This window comes from Rattus norvegicus, chromosome 7 (assembly GCF_021556685.1).
Source record: "Rattus norvegicus strain SHRSP/BbbUtx chromosome 7, alternate assembly SHRSP_T2T, whole genome shotgun sequence".
Lineage (NCBI taxonomy): Eukaryota > Metazoa > Chordata > Mammalia > Rodentia > Muridae > Rattus > Rattus norvegicus.
This window is the reverse complement of record NC_141540.1, coordinates 129,508,688-129,519,258: the sequence shown is the minus strand read 5'-3', so window position 1 is coordinate 129,519,258 and position 10,571 is coordinate 129,508,688. Positions and strand designations below refer to the sequence as shown.

General features: G+C 53.5%; 1 non-coding gene across 1 annotated transcript; it reads right to left on the bottom strand.

Moving 5' to 3' along the window:
- Window positions 1-6,543: 6,543 nt before the first annotated feature.
- Window positions 6,544-6,616, bottom strand: Trnal-aag11 (transfer RNA leucine (anticodon AAG) 11). Its single transcript has one exon. It is a non-coding gene; the product is annotated as a tRNA-Leu (tRNA).
- Between the last annotated feature and the right edge of the window lie 3,955 nt (window positions 6,617-10,571).

The window sequence follows — 10,571 nt, the reverse complement described above, 5'->3', positions numbered from 1 at the left end:
ATGCATACGTATCATTCATAATAAAAGCAGCTACAGGGAGTGATGAACTCAAACTGAGGCTCCCTCTTCTAGAACCCCATGAGTCTCTCAGGCTTTTCCAAAGGAGTTCTAGGTGAAGAACCAAGAGGGCCGGAAGACCCTAAGGGCAGGGGGGCAGGACTGCTAGATCCCTGAGACAGACAGCCCTTTGAGTCTACTCTGGAACCTAGTTGTATGAGAGTCCAGAGAGACCCACTGAGACCAGAGAAAGAAAGGCCTTGCCCTGTCCCTATCTCTGGGCAGGGATTCACAGACCCGCCCTGACCCTGGGACTCTGAGGCTTGGTCAGAAGTGGCTAAGCTTTGTTCCGACCACAAGACCACTTCCTTATTCCTAGGAAATGTCAGAGACAACAGTGAGGGAGGGGGTGCCCTGGTCTGTAAATCAGCTGAGGTGGCTTCCATAGAAACCATACTTCACCCTTGGCCCACCATTCCCATTTCCTGGTGACTGTTCTTGCCCCCACCCCACCCCCAAAGTAGATTGTGCTGGGGCATCCTGGAGCAAGTGAGGTGTCCAGTTCCCCAGAGCCTAGGCAGAAGAGTCCAATCTGGCCTGGGGGCACCCACTAATGTCCCAAGGGCTGGCCAGTCTGGATCAGAGCCCGAGAAGAAATGTACTTGATGTACATTGGCTCCCAGATAGGCACTAAGCACTGTAGGCAGCACACCCCCCCCCATGTATTTTCACTGTTTGTGGAGTTCACGAACCTTCCTGCTTTTCTTTTTCTTGAGCTCCCCAAGCTGGAAAGACCCATATGACACAACTACCTCAGGATCACCAGGCCCCGGGGACACAGCTCTTTGGCTTTTAGCTTTATTCCCACCTCTCAGGAAGATTAGGGAACTTGACCTGGGATGGTCACAGGCTCTCCCTTGTCTGGGGGTTGGGGAACAAAGACCCAGGTGGGGCAGCTGAGTCCTTTTGGGGTAAGGCAGGGCTGCATCATCACCCACTGGGGACCCTCCTCACAACATTCAGATCCCTGTCCCTGTGCAAAGCAGGCTTGGGGCTTGAGACAGGATGGGATGAGTACCCTGAGGAGGAAAGCTGGGGTTGGAGGATGCTCGGGCACAGATACACTCCATACTCCCCTCCTCAGCCCGCTAACAGTCAGGAATGCACAGGAAACCCAGTCACTGAGTCAGCCCTCGGAATGGAAGGAATGGGAAGAATTCTATGCTTTCACTCTTTGGCTGGGTTCCCGCCCTGAGAACTTTCCCATCCCCCCAGCTCCATATCACCCCAGCCCCACCCTACTTAAGTAGCTTTAGCAGCCTACAGGCCTCAAGCCCTTCTCCACTGGAATCCCCTCCAGCTCCTACCGTCTCTCCTGACATCCGTGGTTATTGAGTTAACATTGGCTCCTTGGGGCTGTAGGTGCCAGGCCACAGTCTGGCACTAGAAGACCCTCTGTCCTCAGTCCATTGGCCTGTGTCAGCATTGGCCTCCCAGGCCTAAGCAGTCACTCCCACTGTCTACACACCACCCTGCTTGGCTTCCTGGGACTAAGCTGCAAAGCTATGTTGGGGGTACCTAGGAGCCGGTGCTGGCTGACCATACCAAGCCTACGCAGGCTCCCTGCCTCACACCTGACCATCCTGCCCTCTGAACACACCTCCTTTTCTGAGCACATCCTGCTGTCCTTGGGCTAGGGAAAGGTCAGCCCCAGCCAGGCCTGCAGTCCAGTAGAGGAACGAGAGGGGAAAGGGGTGGGGACGAAAGCTGATGGGGTGGGGGCTGAAGCTGGGGGGAGGAAAGGGATGAGCAGATAACCCGCTAAGCCTTTTAGTCAGCACCAAGCTAGAGTGCTGATGTCACCCATAAGTCTGTAATCTAGTCCTTTTCAAAGATTTGGGGACAAAGTTATGACTCTGAGTTCCCCGGCCAGGTTCAGGCCCGCAGTTGTGCAAGAAAGAGAAGAGAGATCAGCGTTCCTTAGGATCTAGTGGGGCCAGGGCATGAAGTCTCTCGACCATTGCCCTTGAAGTCCAGCCAGCCACTGTTGCTAACCCCAGGTCCCCATCTGAGCACAGGCATACATCTATTAAGTAATGGTGGCCAGTGGTTTAACTGGGGGTAGGAGATGCCCAGAGCAGGGGACCAGCTTTCTAGTCCCTTGGGGGAAAGAACTAACAACCTAAGCAGGTACGACAAGTCCAGAATCCAAGGAGAAGGCTGGTGAACCCCAGGCAATGCGTGCAAAGGAGATCACTGTTGGTCCCTGACCTGCTCCTGTCTTTTCTTTCTTCAGGTCCCGGTCTCAGTCACACCCTTGCCTGGGTGTTCCCAGAGTGGCTTTAGCCTCCCTGATGGCTGTGGGAGGGGAGCCGCTGACTCGTAGTTTCTGGGACGCACTCAGCTTTAGGGTTTCGACCCGGCCCTGGTAACCCGCCCAGGAGAACAAGTTGACTGATCTGGGACCCCAGATGGAGGCTGGCCCAAGGACAGCAGCAAAAGCACCATCCACTTGGTGCCATCGGGCCTGCCGTGTAGGCCCTCACCTGATACACCTGTAGCCCGAGCCCAGAGGTCCGCTACTGCTCTGCAAGCAAGGGTCCTCCTCGGCGTTATCTGTCTCTGGAGGTTTCTGACCATGTGAGACTCCTGCTCACTGAATCCCTGTTGCCCGAGGAGGAAAGGCAGAGATTGGGCCTCAGTTCCCAGCTGTAGAATGGGTTTGCTGAGAGCTCCAGCCACATGGTAGGACTTGAGAGGAAACCTTTAGTGTCTATAAGCAGATCCTGAGCTGTTCCGGCATCTTGGCTCTTCCCAGCATACAGAACTACCTTTCACCTCCAGGACCCAGTTCGATGCTCCCACATGTCCTAGGACCTTGGCCAGGGCTTTGTCTTAAAGCCCAACTCAGTAAGCTCCTCCGGCCAGAGATACTGTACTGGAATGGCCTGGAGGCTACAGGAGTTGGCTCAGGTCTTGGTAGGGTCGTCTAGGCCTTGGCAGACTGTCAAGGGAATAGGCTAGCTGGCAGGAGAGAGCAATGGTCAGCAGCGCTCCCATATTCAGGACCTGTAGACAGGTTCTGCTCCACCTTGACATCTTCCTGATTATTGTTTATAGGTAGGGAAACTGAGGCTTGAGAAAGCAAAGTGGCTGGCCCCACGGTGGCCATAAGGGGGCCTGGGTGTATAGTCATATTTGGACTTAGAACTAGGCCCACAGAAGCTGTGGTGGGGGAGCAGGAGCCCTGACCCTCACAGGTCCCTGTGCCAGGTGCTGCCATTGATCCGGTAAGAGTACCCAGAAGCTTGGGACAGACTGGATGGGATGGTTTGGTAGGGGCGAGGGGACCTCAGCCAGATCTTTTCTTCTGAAATCTTGTTTGGCTGAGGAAATTTAGTGACTGTCCAAGCCAATGTGGAGCCACTAAGGGGCTCCTAGGCAAAGCCAGAATGAAGCCAACCTGGCCGGTGGGGTCAAAGGAATGAGAAGCAGTGCGGCTGTCAGAGCAGCCCTGCTGTAGCTAGCTCAAGGGCTTGGAGTGTTGGCCGGCTGCTCAGGGACTGAGGTTAGGACGAGCACAGGCTGAGATGGGGCTAGAGACTGAAGTCTTTCAACACCTGGGGACCCGGTCCAGGTCCGGCCTCCCAGTGAGGTTGGCTTTTCCTAGCTTTGCCATGTCCTTTGTGCTTCTGACCTATGAAGATGGGTGGAGTGTGCCTTTGGGTGCTGTCCAGCCCACCTATTCCTCTCCCTCTATCTTAGCCTCCAAGGCTCAACTCTACCTGTTCTGCCACTCCCAGCTGAGCCAACACCCCCAGCAGGTGGCTACCTGATGTAGGTAATACCCATGACGCACAGGCCTCTGACCTGCCTGCCTCCTCCTGGCTGGGTCCCAGTGCACACATCCACGTGAGCGAGCGAGCGAGCAAGCAAACACACACACACACACACACACACACACACACACACACACACACACACACACAGTGCAGCTGCACCAGTCAGACCGGTTCTGCACCATCAGCCCTTAACCTCTGTAAAATTCACATTGGAATAGGGACCCACACTGCAAGCACATTGACTCCCTATGTCCGTCAGGCCCCAGCCCCCAGCCCATGCCCTTGTGGTGCTCAGCCTCTGTTTAATTATCTTACTGGTGAGCTAGACAGCGCTGCTTAACCCGAGGGTTCTGTGCGGCTTGGCATGAGGAGACACTTTGCAGCTGAGTAAGGATATCTGCATCGTGGAGGAGTATGGAGACAACCTCCTCCCAATCCCCCTGCAAACGTAGCTGGGCTAGCAGTGAGGCTAGGAAGTCTAGCCACTCGCCAACCATTTCCCAACCTACCTTATGAGGGGCCTCTGCAGACACGGGTTGCCAGCTGGGCTCTGCCTCACTGAGTGCAGTCCATTGGGTCTAGGAGGAGGCTGTCACAGCCCTTGTGTGTGTGCTGGCAGGACAGCAACCTCAGGCGACCCCCAGCTGGCCACTGGTAGTTCATTCCTTAGCTGTGGGGTAGCTGATTGGATACTCAGTTACCAACCTGATGTTCCCCAGACCAGATTCCCAGCAGCCTGGCTTCTCTGTTCTTTAGGGCCAGTGGGATCTTGTCCAGGATCACCAAGTCACCCTGAGGGAGACTGGGTCTACAGAGATAATGAGTTTGTGCTTGTGGATGGACCTGCATGAGCCTGGAGTGGGCATCAGGAAGTGTAAGGATGTGAGGACTCGCTGTGGGGATATGCCATGAACTGTGTGGACGTGGGGTCACCATGTGGGGGTGTCGGTAGAAGGGCAGTGGGCATCATGGGAGGGGGTGGCAAGGAGAGGGACATGGGGTGTGGGTATAGGCAGGAGGTCTCAGGGCATTAAGTGTGGACTGATACTTAGCGTTGGCAAGGTGATATGAATGCATGCTGAGAAGGGAGAGTGCTGTGGGCAGTGGTGAGGGGTCAGAGGGCAGAAATGGAGGTGGAGCACCATGGATGGGCAAGTGGGGCCGGACTAGCCAGGATGGTTGGGGACACAATGGGCCCTTGTCCCATGCCGGGCTCCAGGCGCCCTGAGCAAACACACACCCTGTTCCCTCTGCACACTGTGTCCCCAACTGGCCGTGGCTTGGGGCCAGCAGGGAAAGTAGCCTGGCCAGGACACGTGCCGAGCTTGTCCCTGTGGCTCCCACAGAGCCCTCTACATAGCACGCAGGAGTCCCTTGTGCTGGGTGCTCCCCATAGCCTCTCTCTGCTGCCTCCGTGCACACAGGCATATCCGGAGCCCTATGGAAGAAGGGCCCTGCACCTCCACTTTATCCTGGCTGTCCCTTCCGGCCCTGGGGACTCAGCTGCAGCCATGTGCTGTCTCTGGATGCTATGCTTGTGACAGAGGCCAAACTTGTCAGGCCTGGCTTCAATCCCTGCTGAGGCCCCTCCTGGGCACTGGCCCTCTTTGGACAGTGACTAGCTTCAGCAATAGCTCTGCCAGACATCCTGCCTACACCCAACTCTCCCATGGCCTGGCCCAGATCTCCTCTATGGCAGGGTGTCTGGGTCCCCGATATGCACTGAAAAGGTCCCTGGCCAGACCTGGGAGTCAAGAAGGACAAGATGGAGTCATCCCACAGAGGCCTGAGGAGCGTCCCTTGTTGTGTTTCTAAAAGGGGCAGGGAGGGGTACAGTGCTAATGTGGCAAATGGCCCAGGATCTGGAGCCAGAAACGATGCTCCAGTTACTTATATTGCTTGTTGCTTCTCTAGGAGCAGTAGAGGCAACCTCCACAATGCTAGACATCTGAATCACCTAGCTACCTACTGACATAGTACGTCCAGTGGGATCCGAGACTGTGGGAGAGACAGACCCTAAAAGGAACAATAGGAAAAGAGCGTTGCCAGCTTCCCAAGACACATGCTGCAGGGCCTCCTGTGACAGCACAGGCTGCGACCCCTACCAAGCAGCTCCAAGGTACCCTCGAGCACAGGATGCTAACGGTTGATGGAGTCCAGCCAGGGAAGCTTCATGAGAGAAGGTCTGTGTAGCCGCATGTGCTGGACAGCTCTGAGATTCTCCGTCCTAGAGCTGCTGTTGATGAACCGGTAGGGGCTGGTTCTACAAGTGCTTGCTGTGCAAGCCTGATGATCTGGGTTTGGTACCTGAAGCCCACAATGGAAGGAGAGTGAACCATCTTCCAAAAGTTCTTCCATACATATGTCGTCATATGTGTGAACCCTCGGTCAAATACATTTCACACACACACATAACACACACACACACACACACACACACACACACACACCACACACACACACACACACACACACAAACACAAACACACACACAAATTAATTAAAAACAACAACAAAAGTCTGGTGAGATGAGCTGGGCAGCTTCTCAAAGAGCCAGGTGGAGTCACTAAGGACTCCCCACAGAATGGGTTTCTGGAAGGACAGACAGTTTCAAGCTTCTCCTTAGGACAGGATCAACCATTTCCCTCACCGCACATTGGGTGCCTAGATTCTTTTTTTTTTTTTTTTTTTTTGGTTCTTTTTTTTCGGAGCTGGGGATCGAACCCAGGGCCTTGTGCTTCTTAGGCAAGTGCTCTACCACTGAGCTAAATCTCCAACCGGGTGCCTAGATTCTTATGAGGGCAGGACAGCATGACTCGGTATTCAGCTGGGTCCACAAGATGGCAAGAGTGTGCCTGTCCCCCAGCCAGTGTCCCTTTGCCCAGCCACCCTGGTCGTATATGATACTTGGTTCAGAGGCTGAATGTATTGGCACTGGGGACCAGAACTTGCTAGGCATGGACTCCACAGCCAACTTGACCACCACAACAATGTGTCTTGAAGGATGGGAAGCCTAATGCCTTGCTCCTCCTTCCCTTTTGGTGTTAGGATGCCATGTGGTCATGCTGAGGACCATGTTGGGCAGCAACCAGGATGGACACTCAGTCTGTAGCAGCTTCACATTCCGGTGGGCAGGACCCATCCCAGGCCGGGCATAGCACAAACTGGGGACCCTCTGGTAAAGAGTTGTCCCTCAGCTATCATCTGCTGCAGGAGAGGGACTATTGAGGTAGCAGACCTTAGCTAGACAACAGTGACCCTGGGGGGTGGGCATTGGCAGGGCATAGGAGGCATGACAATTAGATTCCTAGGGAGTCCTTGTGCACATATTTACATGGAGGTGAGATGTATCCCACAGGCCCACAACACTCACTTGCATCTAGACAAGGCTCAATTTAGAGCCACTCTGAGCCTGACCATTAATATCAAGTACCTCTGCCTGCCAGAGACTTGTACCCACATACTGCCAGTCCCCAAACCTTCAGCCTTGCCATTCTGCTTCAGTTGAAGGTCAGCCATGTAGCACAGTCTAGATTCCTCTGGGCACCAGAGTGTCTCCTCACCTGAAGGTCAGTTGGGAGGGCCTGGTCCTGGCCCAGTTTGAGGACATAGAGAGTCAACATCCCAAGCCCGGGGACATCACTGCCCAGCACCCAGCACCCAGCACCCAGCACCCAGCACCCAGCACCCAGCACCCAGCACCCAGCATCCAGCACCTCACCTGGTGGAGGGAGCTGCAGAACAAGAAGAGTCTTCTAACCAGGGCAGTGCTCCTGGCAATAGTCCATCTGCCTTCCCCATGGCCCTGGCCTTGAACTCACAGAGATCCACATACATTTGCCTCCTGAGTGCTGGGATTAAAAGCATGTGTGCCACCATGCTTAACCATGCCCTGTCCTGTGGGCCTGGGGTTAAGGGCAGGAGAGTGGACTCTGAACAGATGTTAGGCCTCCTCCTGAGGGGAGTGTAAACAGTAGCCAACCTGGTAAGACTTTGGGCCCGGGTCAAGCTTAAAGACAGAAATTTGGAGAAACCTGCTTGCTTAAGGGTAACTGATGAGGTTCAGAGAAGGTGGGATAACCGAAGCCCCATGGGAAGTGGAGCCCCCTGAGTCGTGGTCCCTGTGGGAAACCGTTGAGCTCCAAGTTCATGGCAACAGAAGTGGAGAAAGATATCATTAAGAATGTACAGGGGCGTCCCCAGCTCCGAAAAAAAGAACCAAAAAAAAAGAATGTACAGGGGCTGGGGATTTAGCTCAGTGGTAGAGCGCTTACCTAGGAAGCGCAAGGCCCTGGGTTCGGTCCCCAGCTCCGAAAAAAAGAACCAAAAGAAAAAAAAAAAAAAAAAGAATGTACAAACTGGGACAGTGTTGCTAGGTGGCCGAGAGCTTGCTAGCCTTCACAGGGACTTCACAAGGTGTTGTTCACAAGGACTTCACAAGGTGTTGCTAGGTGGCCGAGAGCTTGCTGCCTTCACAAGGACTTCAGTTCTAGTTCTAGCACCAAAGAAACACGTGTGCTTAAACTGTTCAATGTCCCAGGTCATCAGAATGAGCCAGGGGCATGAGCTGCCTGGTAAGCCTGCCCTAGAGAACAGTAGGCATTGAAGGGTCCCTGACTTTCCTCTAGGGTTCACGGCCTTGACGAGGCCACTGTACCCACGCGTTTCTCCAGGCCACTTCAGCCACCTCTTCTTCCCTGAGGAGCCTGATTCAAGCTTGCAGAGGGCACAGCAGGAAGCTCACCTCACCCAGTTCCATCACTCAGCATCTAGCTAGTCTTCCCAGCCGTTGGCCATATGGGGTCTTGTGACACTGCTCACTAGAAATTCAGAGTCCCCAAATTCAAGATCCCTTGTTCAAGAATTAGGGAAAAGTGGTGAGGTAGGTATTAAAATGCTGTGCCCCCCTTTTTTATTCACTTTACACCCCAGTTGTTGCCCCCACTCCCGGGATCACCCCCTCCCACAATCTCTACCCCCCTCCTCCTCTAAGAAGGTGGAGGGCCCCCTGCACATCCCCCGATCCTGGCACTTCTAATCTCTTCAGGGATAGGCACATCCTCTTCCACTGAGGCCAGGCAGGGCAGCCCAGCTAGAAGAACATGTCCCACAGATCGGCAACAGCTTTGGGGACAGCTCCTGCTTCAGTTAGGGACCCACATGAAGACCAAGCTGCACGTCTGCTATACACGTGCGGAGGGGCCTAGGTCTAGCCCGTGTGTGCTCTCTGGTTGGTGGTTCAGTCTCTGAGACACCCAAGGGCTCAGGTTAGTTGACTCTGTTGGCTATCCTTAAACTTGTGCTCCTCTCGCCTCTGGAGTAAATGGCGAGTTTTCAGTAGCTGTGCAGGAAGGGCTGCTGAGCTCGTGTGGCACCATCTCCACGTGTGCCCAGTTCTAAGTAGGCGGCTACAGGCGTCGCTGTTTTGTTTTGACTGTGGTAATACATAAATAGCATCAAGGTTGCTTTTTGAGTCTACAGTTATTGAGTCTACAGTTCATGTCACTGGGTACATTCACAATACAACCGTCACCACCATCATCCCAGTGAAGAACCTCAAATTCTGTGCCTATTTCATAACTCCTGGCCCCAACTCTACTATAACCAATGCCCCGCTTTATGCCTATGAATATGACTGCTCCAGGGACCTCACAGGACCAGAAACCCCGATATTTTCCTTTTGCATCTAGCTTCTCTGGCCACACCCAGCTCCATGCTTTCATGCTGTTTTTTTTAAAATCCCAAATGTGGGCTGGAGAGATGGCTCAGTGGTTAAGAGCACCCGACTGCTCTTCCAGAGGTCATGAGTTCAATTCCCAGCAACCACATGGTGGCTCACAACCATCTGTAAAGAGATCCGATGCCCTCTTCTGGTGTGTCTGAAGACAGCTACAGTGTACTCATATATAATAAATAAATAAATAAATAAATAAATAAATATTTAAAAAAAAAAATAAAATCCCAAATGTTCCATTTTACCAAAGAAGACTCGGGAGCCAGATGCTGGGGTGAGAGCCTGCTAGCTCAGAGGGGCAAGGAAAGTATCCAGCTGACCTTCCCACTCTACCAACATCCTGGAGGGAAAAAGCACGCCCCTCCCCACTTCTCCATGCTCTCTCAAGTACCCTTCAACTCAAAGTCCCTCCTTTCTACTTCCTGTGTTTTCCTATGTTCACCCCCTGCCAATCAGTTGCTTGCTCCTCCCCTTGACCTTCGGTTGACCTTATTTGATTCTGTTTACAGAAAGTTCTTGGATTACAGGTGTGCACTAGGGCTGACCCACACCACAACAAGAAACAGGTTTTTCCAGTCTTGGGGTTCACGATGTGATCAAATATGCTGCAACACTTCCACATCATGACCATGGGCTGTGTGTGAACTCAGCTGGACAGTGAACTGTCTGAGTATCTGTATAGTTCTCTATATCACAGACCTAGAAGAGGAATGGCTGGGCCATACAGTTCTGTGACCTGGATGTGTCCCTAAAACTGGAATGTGGGGAACTTGGTCCCAGTTGGATGATGCTGAAGATGAGGCCTAAGGCATGTACCTCAAGGATGGATGGATGCCATTATTGTGGGATTGGGTTCCTGGCAACGGGATTAATTTGGCTCCTCCACCTGCTCATTGGCTTCTGCCCCTTTCCTGAGCTTCTCTACCCCCTTCCTCCTCTCCCTTGTCTCTCTGCCTTTGTCTCTTGCCTTCTGCATTCTACCCTCTCCAGATTCCTGC